Source organism: Pezoporus wallicus, unplaced genomic scaffold (assembly GCF_028554395.1).
Source record: "Pezoporus wallicus isolate ANWC-B61680 ecotype Strahan unplaced genomic scaffold, APGP_CSIRO_Pwel_v1 scaffold_7107, whole genome shotgun sequence".
Lineage (NCBI taxonomy): Eukaryota > Metazoa > Chordata > Aves > Psittaciformes > Psittacidae > Pezoporus > Pezoporus wallicus.
Window position 1 is genome coordinate 7,028,723 of NW_026642114.1, and position 11,236 is coordinate 7,039,958.

Sequence of the window (11,236 nt, forward strand, 5' to 3'; positions counted from 1 at the left end):
CCACCAACTATAGGGTCTGAGCCTAGACAGCTCCAAGGCAAAGTAAAAAATATTGCTGCACCATAATAGATCAGTCACAATGCAGACTCTCCTGCGCCTCCCGTCAATAGCTCTGCTGGGAAATCCCCGATGCAAACCCAGCCCTCATCCCCAGCTCATCAAGCTGCTGTGCTGTGAGTGCAAATCCCTCCTGCCCTGCAGCCGCTGTGGCTGACTGCAGGCAGCACTGGGAAAGGGCAACAGAGGAGAGAAGCAAGAGCAAACACCACCATTCGCATTTGCTGGCACCTCACGACCTGCAGGAGTGGTGAGAGCTTCTCCCCAGGGAGATAGGCATGGAGAAAGCCATTTATGAAGCTGGCTCCAGTGAAGGGTCAGCAAAACATCCCTCGGTGAGGTCTGCCTGTGCTTGGCTGCATTTGAAGGCCAGGCTTGAGCTGAGAGTTGGCTGCAGCACAGCCCAACCTTAGATGGACCAGGGGAAGACAGCTGAGGGACAGGCCCAGGCTCTGTGGGGAGAGAGAGCATCGTTCATCCTTCAGCCCCAGTAATGGGCTTACTGTCCCTGCTCCAGCTGATGGGCTGGTGACCACTCAGAATCCTAAGGGACTGAGCCATCAGGGCTTGCTCTGGGCTCCAAAAGTGCCAAGAGCCACAAAAAGCAGCACTTTGAGAGAGACCATTTTACTAAGAAACAAGTGGGAGATGGGCACAAGTGCATGTCAGAGTGCGGTATCCTCGAAGGACTCAAAAAATGAGGGTGTGGTTGAGAAGCCAATGTATGCACAGGAGAGGATGAAGGCTGCATGATGGAGGGACATGCATGCACAGCATGAAGAAACAAGCAGGCAAGCTGGCAGCAGCAGGGAGGGGTCCAGGGGAAAAGCAGCATATACACGCAAAGCCATGGGTGGGGGAGCACAGGATGTGAGCAGAGGGCATTGCAGGGGAGCAGGGAACGGCTCTGCCATTGTAAAAGAGCAGAGAGACCCAAGCTAGAAAATAAGGACCCCTACAGGGATGTGGTCTCCATTAGAGCCGGCTTCCCAGGCGGAGGCAAGGGAGTTCCCCCTCAGAAGCTGAGTGGATGGAGAGGCTGCATCCAGCCAGACATGATGACTGGGGCTGGGAAAACCTCAGCATGGAAAGGAGAGGGCTATGGGCAACGGCAGCAAGAAACTTGGCCGTGTCTCTGCTTCATGACATAACGCCAGCAGGGAGAGGGCGGGCTGCTCCCAGCGCAGAGAGCCACACAGGAGGGAAGGGAGTTGGTCCAGGCTGCAGGATCAGCCTCCTCCTTCCACAGCAGAGCCACTCAGACACAGCCACCTTAAGCAAGGAGAGACAGAAAGACAGGTCCATTTAGACACGAGACCCTCTGGGTCCCAAGCTCTCCCTCAGCTACTGTTCCTCTGCTCAAAATGGTCCAGGCATCACTGATACTCTCTAACGGGGACAGGTCATGCTGACTCTCCTTCCTGGGGAAGTCCCTGCTGGTGGCACCAAGCTGGTCCCCAGCCCTGCTGCTGAGGCACCACTTTCCCCCCAGCAAGAGCTGGGGATCTGTAAAGGTCTGAGACCCCATGCTTTGCATCATGTGTGCATCTCCAGTGCTGTGAGACTGGAAAATCACAGTGAGACCAATTTATCCACAGACCAGGACTGTACCCACGTAGGAAATGGTTTGGGGGAACCAAGCTACAGGCAAACAGCTGGGCAAAAGGATGGCAGGGAGGGTATCCTCCACCTGGGGAATGCTGGCGAATTCCGGCGCCGGCGGTCCAGCGCTTCTAGTGTAGTGCCGGAGATCTCGCAGCTCCATCTGCTGGCTTAATGGCCAGTGCTGCAGAGGCTGCAGAGAAGGTAAGGGGCCGGGGAAAGGGAGAATTGGCGGAATTAGCGGGACAGAGAGCTTGAGAAACAAAACCCACACGGCCCCTGGATTACACGGGAGTTTATTCTTGCTTTCATCTTTTTAACCAATAGCCTGCAGGTTGCATATATGAAAATAGAGGAGAAACTTACACTAGCAAAAAAGAAAACCCACAGTGAGCACTGTAAAGGCTTGATGCTATGCAAGCTGCACAGGTGATGCTGGGTTTGGTTGTTGCCTTTCCTTCAGCCCATTTTTTTTCATCAGTTCAGTCATGAAATCTTTTTCTGTCATGCCCATCTTCAGCATCAAATAATTTTCAAAGTCAGGCATTCACAACTTCTCTGGGCAACTTGTTCCAGTGTCTCACCACCCTTACAGTAACAGCTAATGTAAATCTACCCCTTTTCAGTTTAAAAGCATTACCCTCAGTCCCACCATGATACTGCCTAATAAGGAGTCCCCTTGTAAAAGCTCAACACCCAGATTTTTCTGGAGGATAAAGCAATCTCCTGACCCCTGGTGACACCCAGTGCACAGGGACAGGGCAGATGCTGCTGTACACAGCTCACAGGAGGCAGTACCAGTGACTACGGGCACCAGCTCCCCATGGCTTTGCTGCAGACCTCCAGCTGTAGGTGCCCCTAAGCTCCTAAGGCAGGGGAGAATGGGGATGTGCTTCCCTGGCAGCTAAGCCCACATGGTAGGTAAAGTCAGCCCTCAGCTTCTCTCCATGTATCTAAAAAGGGCTTTGGAGAAATTAAAAAGCACAAATGCATCTTTGAACTAAGGAGAAAGGGCTTGTTTTATTCTTGCAAGTACATTTGTCCTTTGCATTGGGCAGCTGAGAGTCATCCTTATGCAAAATGTCTCATGAGAAACCGTCAGATCCACCAGGCTCCCTGAGGCTGTGGGATGAGGTGCCTGGCTGAGGCACCCCACTGTGTCCCCATGTCTCCAGGAGCTGGGGAAGTTGACTTTGGGTACCCAGCTTTCCAGGCACTCCAACAGGTACCTAGCCATCACCCCAGTTCCTCTTTGCAAGCTCCCATGACTTCTAGATGAAATAAAACAGGACAAAGAGGAGTACTGCCAGAATACAGAGCAAGGAGCTGCCAATGAAGCAGCAGCATTTCCAAGAGAAGCTGCTGTTGAAGTGTGAGGGGTGGTGGATTGGAATTACATAAGGCCTCATAAGGGTGTGATGTGTCCTGGCCTTGTCCGCATCCATCAAGGGCTTCCAGGCATTCGACGCCGGGTCCAGCCGTGTCTCACTGCAAATGTCGAGCTGGCATCCCCTAGCAGTGGGCATTGTCGTGCGGCCCTGTCACCAGCGCATCCAGCACAACTTCCAGGAGGTCAGAGGGCTGAACTCACACTCAGCAGTACTTGAGGATCCTAGCACCGCATTGTGCAGAAGCATCTCCACAGTCTCCAGGCTGAATTCAGGCTCCTCCAGCACGCAAGCCTGGTGGAAGGCTTGCATCCACACCGTGCCCCAGCCCTGGCACTGGTGCATGTGGAACAGGATGTGCACTTTGGCCAAAGACCACTCATGAAAGCACTGGGAGCACCAAAACCTGCCAGGGCACAGAGAAGATCAGCTAATGTTAGGTTCCCTGTGCTGAGCCAGCGGCTTCCCATGCAGTCAGCAGGGACCAGGGCAGCCAGGTCTGATGGATTCATTTCACTCAAGCAAGCTTCACACTGAACTGCCCTCCCCCTAACAGCATGATGCCAGTGTCTGAGGAGTTCAACACAGATGTGAGCTCAGGGCTGGCCCGAGCATTAAAGATTTTAGGAGCCAGGCTGACTGCCAGCACCACCCTGGTCCCATTTTTTAGCCCATCCCGGCCCCATTCCGAGGAGCAGGGGTCCTTGGGGTGGGAAGCACCAGGCCCCTGGTCTGTTTGGTGCTGCAGCCCCTCACCCATACCAGCTCATCACAGCTCAGCGGAAAGCCAACATCAATCTCAAGGCTGGGGAAGTGGAAAAAGAAGACAAATAGAAGGAAGGTGTGGGTGGAGGCTGCAGGGCAGGTGAGGAGATGTCTTGAGGAACCAAAAGGTGTGCAATCCGCAACTCTTTGTCTTGCACAACCTGCATGGGAACTGCAGCCCAGGTCTCTGTTTGCTGCCACCTGGTCAGGGTGGCTGGTTGATGCCCAGGGTCTTTCCTGGGGTACAAATGTTTGGGGTGGAGCCTCTCATCAGCAATGCAGATGTCTCTGCTGTGTGACCTTGCAGCCTGGTGCAGGGACTGCTGAGGCATCGCTCCCATGTCCCAGCAGGCAGAGGCTATTCTCATCCTCTGGGTGCAAACACAGATTTGTTTTGAGTGTGGTATAACTACCTCTGCTCACTGGAGGAGATCTTTGTATCTTGACACCAACATGGGGAAACTCTGGCCAAATACCAGCTGCCCTTTGGCCCTGTGGAGCCTCTGCTCTCTCCTCCCTTCCAATTACCGTGATTTTTTCCAGTTTAGCAATAATCCACCAAGCTTGGAACAAAATGGGACAACCTCTCCCAGCCTCACCCACCTGTAAACTGCCTCTTTTGTGTCAAAAGCTGTTTCCTACAAGCAAACTTTGAGAAAGAGAAAGGTCTGCCATGACAGCCCATTTTCCCTGGTCCTGCTCCAACAGGGACCAAGCCAGCAGCCCCCTACCTCCCAAGAGCATGGCACTGCACAAACTCCTTCCAGCCAGGCTTGAGGGCATGCACCTGCAGGGTATCATCCTTCTGAAGCATCCACAGCTCTGTTAAATTCATATCTGCAATCTTCTCTGCAAAAATGTCATGCGAGATCCTCATGGTCTCACCTGGAGCTGGGCAAGAAGCAGTGACCAAGCCTGCAGTTCAAGCTTGTAGCTTCTGAGTGCTAAGACATGTGTGCAACAGTCTTTTCTCCAAACATACCCTCTTTGCACATCGTATTGGTGCTTGGAGAGGGGAACCTTTGCTCTCACGTGAGCAGCAATGCCCCATCCTGATCCGTGTGACAACAGGCTCTGATGATGCTACACCACATCTTGACCAGGTGGAATGTCCTCCAAAGCAAGAACAAAGGAGGGTTTCACAAAGCCCCACACATGAACTCCCAACCCCGCTGAAGCCGTGTTCTCATGATGTTACTCCATCCGTAGGTAGGCACTGATGTTGAGAGGGAACCGCCTGCCAGGCTGCCTGTGCCTATCACCATCACATGAGCAGGGGTGAACCAGCTGAGACTGTGCCCAGCATAGGAATAAAAGAAGTGAAACCCACCACAAAAACAGAGGATTTGGCTGCTTTACCTCTCTCAATAGTTGCCACCAAATACAGTCTGTTTCTAACACCTTTCAGCCAACTCAAGCAGAAAAAGGCCTGACATGAAACCGCAGGGTGGAAAGCTGGGGAGGCTGGTACCACATGTAAAACCAAAAAAAGGTGAGGTGTGCTCTGAGCTGGGAGTACTAGAGCTGTCTGTAGCCCTTTGCCCTCCAGCTTACCTCTCTTCAGGTGTGCAGGTCTCCTGGGACATCCCATGGAGAGCAATGCAGGACAGGGAGCAGATTAGATAAGAGGCCAAATGATAACTTCTCTTGAGCTGGAGGAAGATCTGCAGCTTGATAAGGCAAGCTCAGCCTACCATGGAAATTGAGAGCAGCCCTGCAGAGATGGACTTGGGGAACTGGTGGATAAGAAGCTGGACATGAACTGGCAGTGTGCACTCACAGCCCAGAAAGACAACCAGGGTTGGAACTAGAGGGTCTTAAGGTCCTTCCTTTCCAACCCTAACTGTTCTATGATTCTATGGTAGTGAAGCACTGCCACAGGTTGCCCAGGGAGGTGGTAAATGCCTCATCCCTGGAAACATTCAAGGTCAGACTGGATGGGGCTCTGAACAAGCTGATCTAGTTGAAGATGTCCCTTCTTACTGCAGTGGGAGTGGACTAGATAACCTTTAAAGGCCCCTTCCAACCCAAACTGCTCCATGATTCTATGATTCTATAAAGCCATGTCACCTAACGTGAAGCTTTCAGAGGAGACCATCCTATGCATAGAAAGGGCACAAAACTCACGAAAATACCCCCCAAAAAACAGTCACTTCATCCAGGGAATCTGTGGGTTCAGCCCAGCTCTTCCTTCCAGTTGCTGCCACAGGGCGAAGGAATGCTCCCCACGGTGCAGGCACTGTTCCCCCCACTGCCCACCCCATGGGACAATATGCTGCCCCTCAGGCACACTCCTCAACAGGAATCTGATGGCATCCCTAGCATGGGGACAGGCCCCTGCCTCCATTCTGGCTGTGATGGAAACCAGTCCCCCGTTACATCATGGCAACGCAGGTCAGATATCGGCTCACAATGTACAAAGCCGTCGCAGTCATCTCTGTGACAGAGCCTGATGCTGGTCGCGCTATTAAAGCCTTTGACTTGCTTTTACTGAAGGGACTTTCCCAGAACCACCCACGGAGCTGAAAGTGCTTTTACGTCCTGTTCCACTTCGCACACGCCTCCCGGCGCTGCCCAAGCACCTTGCCCTCTACTGGCACCCACCTGACAGCAAAAGCTGCCCCTGCCGGTCCCCCCACAGCCCGGCATGGACTAGGGACATGGCTGGTTGTGGCTGCTCCGCAGCTGCTGGCTGTGGCTGCTCCGCAGGTGCAGGAGGAAAACACAAGGTGCAGCCCGAGGGGTAATTTCCCTGCTGCTTTCGCACTGCCTGAGGTTATTTTTGAGTGCAGCTCCCACCCCCGGGTGCGCTGCCTGTGTGAAAGGAGGAAGGTTTCCCGAAGCTCTTTCTGCCGTCTGAGCAGCAGGGCGTAACTCTAAACACTTCTCTGCCTTTCACTGCTTGCTCCCTGCCAGGACTTTTCTTCCATTCCGAAGACTCTTCCTGCACTAAGCACACCCAATGCTTTCCCATCAGTCATTCTTTCAGGGAATTTTTGCTCTTTTCTCCAGATCATCAGGGTGAATTTGATTTCTAACCCTTCTCCCAGACGGCCCCTACACCCTCCCTCAATTGCCTGTTGCCTTGACTTGAGCCATGCTTCCCCAGAAAACCCCTGTTTGATGTGTTGCTGTCACACGCTATTAATAACTGCTCATGGGCTACAGCTTCTTGGGTAGCCATCTACCCACAATGGTAGAATTTCCCATTTCCCCTATTTGCTTATAAGAATGTCACATAAGGCAGCACAGAGATAGCATCGCTCCTGCTTTCCCTGTAGTACCCAGCCCTAATGAAGAGAAAATGAGATTGGTTTGACACAGCAGGTTCCTGCTCAACCTATGTTCTCAGCCCCAGCGCTGCCCTCTCAGTGTTTACCGCTTGGTGTCCTTACTAATTTGTTCCAGTGGTTTTCTGGGTGCCGAGGCAGGCTGACTCATCTAGAATTTCTCAGGTCTTCTTTTTTCCCCTTCTTTGAAGCAGATGGTGAATTGGGCATCCGTACCTCCTGGGACACAGCTCCATGGCAGCTCTCTGCATTCCTGTCCCCCTCCAACCTTGCCACTGTTGATGGGTGAATGGTGGTTACCCCATTGTGGTGAAACTCACTGCCTCCAGGGACAAAGCTATGGCTGTAGGTTCCCTTCCAGGCTGGTCTGTCTTCATAGTCAAGCCCTTGGACAAGCTAAACCCAGGACAGTGGGTTCCACTTTTCTCAGGGTGGAGTTGAGGCAAGGAAGATCAGGTCCTTTGGAAATAGGGATATGCCCAAGCTGAACTGTAGAGAGGAGTCATTGCCCCATTGCCCTGGACTGCTGAGGTGGAGAGGGATGCTGGGGAATGGGGAGAGATTTAAGAAAGGAGGTAGATGTGAAGATGTGGTCAGGTATTACCCCACATGGCCTCTTGAGCCTCACAATGGTCCCTCCAAGCATCAGGAGAGAGCTAAGCCCCCTCCAACAAAGCTCTGGCTCAGTGCCACAGGTGGTGGGTTTGGTCTTTGGGGCAGTAGGATGGGCAGGGCCAGGGCTCCTTCCCAGCCCTTGGAACCCCCCACACCAGGATCTGGCCTGCTGGCACCAGCACATCCCACCAAAGGGAGCAGCATATCCCACCAAAGAGAAGAAGAGCGAGAAGGAGAAACCCTGGAGCTGATTCAAAGCAAAACTAAAGAAAGCAAAATGAGGGTGGCAGGAGGAAATGCAGATGTTCTGCAAGCCTTCAGCAGGCTCGGCAACAGGGCGAGGTTCTTAGTGAGACAGGACAGAGGAGATGCAGTGGGCCTGGACCCTTGCGAACATACCAGGGCTGTGCAAGCTGCTGTGGTTAGGGGTCCAGGCAACCTGTCTAGTAGCCCACAGATCATGCCATCAACCCAGGGTCCAAATACTGCAGTACCTCCAGCCCAACCTCTTTGAACCTGAAACACAGGTGAGACCTCCCAGTGACCAGGAGAGTATTTGTAAGTGACCTTACTGCCACATAACCTCCTGCCCCTTCTCCCCCCCAGCCCCAGCATCTGCAATGTCTCATTCTGTAGGAATGATGCTTTTGCTGCCCCATGGCATAGCTCTCCTTGAAGACACTGCTGCAAGCAGCTCATCAGTTTTCTTGAGACCTGGTTTTTGGGCTCAAGTTTCTTTAAGGGGTGTTTGCTCACATATTGTTCCCAATCACCTTTAATCAAGGCTGGGGTATATAAGGAACCAGGCTGGCTTTCAGCATCTGCTACTTAGGTACAATAGTTTGGGCATGCTGAAGTCATACATCCAGCTTCCTGCAGATGCTGACAGCGATCAGCTCCCTGGGGTCTTCCACCAGCGTCTGGCCCTTCCCCATCACCAAAGACCCCAACATGGGCTGGGGGATGAGCCCAGGTATGATGCCAGGGAGCTGGCAAAGCATTTTGGTACTGGCTGTGGTGGCAGTGCTGGGTGCCTGCAGCTGGAAGAAGCTGCTCTGCCAGAACAGGGCATGAAGGAAACACAGCTGCTTTGGTGCCTGCAGCCACCTACTCAGCTGCACCCAGGTCCTGGGATGGGAGGAGGTGCTGCATATGGATGGGGTGGTTTGGGTGCAGTGTGTCTGCAGAGGTGTGCATTATTTGGCACACAGTAACTGTACAGATCTAGGGGTGTGCGCACACTTCTGTGTTCATTTGTCTGTGCTTTCACATCAGTGTCCATAGCCAGGCTGTGGATACTCGCTCTGGGTTGATACAGAGAAAAATATAATTCAAACCCTTCAGTTTGGCTGCTGTGTGTTTGTGAGCACAAAGCACAGCAAAAGAGGCTGTCACTCGCATCCTCTGTCACTCACACCATGATACTGGTAGGAATGAGGTGAGCAGATCCAAACCTATGTCCTCTGCCTTCTGGCCTTTCAGGAGTCATTCCCAGTGACGGCACATCCTGAGAGCACAGAAGAGTCAGATCCAGGTGCTATTTAATTTTACAGGGCCTTGTTCTTCTCCTGCTTGCACTGCTGTAAGCCTGTCTTCCCAAAATGGGATGATGAGGACAAGGCTGGGACTCTGTGGCACAGGGGTCAGCCCCAGCAGCTGCAGTGCTGCAGGGGGTGAGGTCAAACAAGACAGCCAGATGGTAGGGTTTGCCTGTCTGCTCTGCAGCAAACCTCCTGTCCACAGCCTAAAGCAAAGACCATTGAAACCGTGCCACGCGTGCTCCTCCACAGCCAGCAAAGCAGCTGGATGTACCCCAAAGCCATACCAGGCCCATCAAATCTCAGCCTCTTACTGGTGCAGGCACAGAAAGCCAAAGGACAGTGAGGGTGATGAGGCCCTGGCACAGGTTGCCCAGAGAAGCTGTGGCTGCTCCATCCCTGGCAGTGCTCAAGGCCAGGTTGGACAGGGCTTGGAGCAATCTGGTCTACTGGAAGGTGTCCCTGTCCATGGCAGGGGGGTTGGAACTGGATGATCTTGAGGTCTTTTCCAACTCAAACCATTCTAGGATTCTGTGACTTCAGGTTGTCAGTTCAGCTCCCCCAGAAAACCTGACACAAATTTTAGCATCCTAAGTGCAAATGAGTTTGGGTCTCTGCTTAATTTGGAGTGGAGGGAAGGGCCATAAACCTTCCAATTGGCACAAATAGTGGGCAGCCAACTGGTATGGGTGCAGTGGCAAGCAAAAGCAGAAGGGCTTTGATATGGAGTGAGGGGCAGGGGCAGGGGAAGGAGGAATGTGAAATGATGGAACTAGTAAAGCCAGAACTGGGGACTTCTCAGTAAGGTGAGAGGTAAAAGAGCCTCCTCCAGGTCCCACAGCTGGAGGGAGCAGGACAGGCTGCAGACCTGGCACCTCTGCTGCCTGAGAGGCAGGACGGAAAATATGAAGCAGGACCCACCCTCTCGCTGGTGTCACCTCTGATGGGAAAGCCAAAAGCAAAACTGCTGACTGAGCTCCTGCTTCTCACCCGCTGCAGCCACCTCCTGCCTTGGCTTTCCGGGCGAGCTGAGCCCGGCCGGCTGCAGGTCTCTGCCAGAGCCATCAGGGCAAGGAGTGGAGCTGCTGGCTGGAGAAAAGCCCTGACATGGTGAGCTATGCGTTGGTGTGAACGAATGATGTGGGAGCTACTGCTGGGAGCCTTCAGTAGCACTGGTGACCAAGGGGGGGCCACTGTAACCACTGTCTTGCCCTGAGGAAGGGTGAAAGCCATCCTACACAGATGTTCATCCCATCTGGTCCCCTCTGGAGGTTTCTTGAGGACTTTCCAGCACCCCGCAGGGGACACACTGCAGTGGCTGTCATGCCTCACCACTTCCCCCAGCACCCAGTCTGGCACCCACAGGGCTGCACTGGTTTTATGGGGGATAAAAGGAAATAAAACCTATTGACAGTGCTGCTAAAACATGAGATGCAAGTGACTGCTCTCTGGGTTTTCCGGTCTTGCAGTAGGTCTCTGCTGCCTCCAAAACCACTCCTTACCAGTGTTCCTCCCCTCTCAAGTGGTGTCACTTCTTTCTGTTCTGTTTCTGGCAGGCAGCACAGCCCCAGCATTGCTTTCAAGAGGGATAATGGAAGTTTGGAGCCAGAAAGCTGCACAGAGCACCACGCTGTAAGCTTTGCCTTGGCTTACGGCAGCCAGGCCCATGGCTACCGCAAGGGATGCTCATCCCCAATGGGCTGTGCAAGTGCCCAGAGGTGAGCCTGGTAAGGGGGGACTTGGTTTGCAGCTGCATCCCAGTAACCAGCTCATACAGCAGAGGAAGAAAAAGAGTAGCAGCCTCTCTCTGCATTATAAAGAGCAGCTTCATGGAAGAGCAGCTTGCGTATGGCATGGAGAGGCCCAGAAACCACAACAGATGCTGCCGCCTCCCGGCTCTCACCTGCACGCCGCCAAGAGATGTTATTCGGCTGCCCACACGCCTGCCATCACAAGGCAACAGACTCCCCCTGCATGAAAC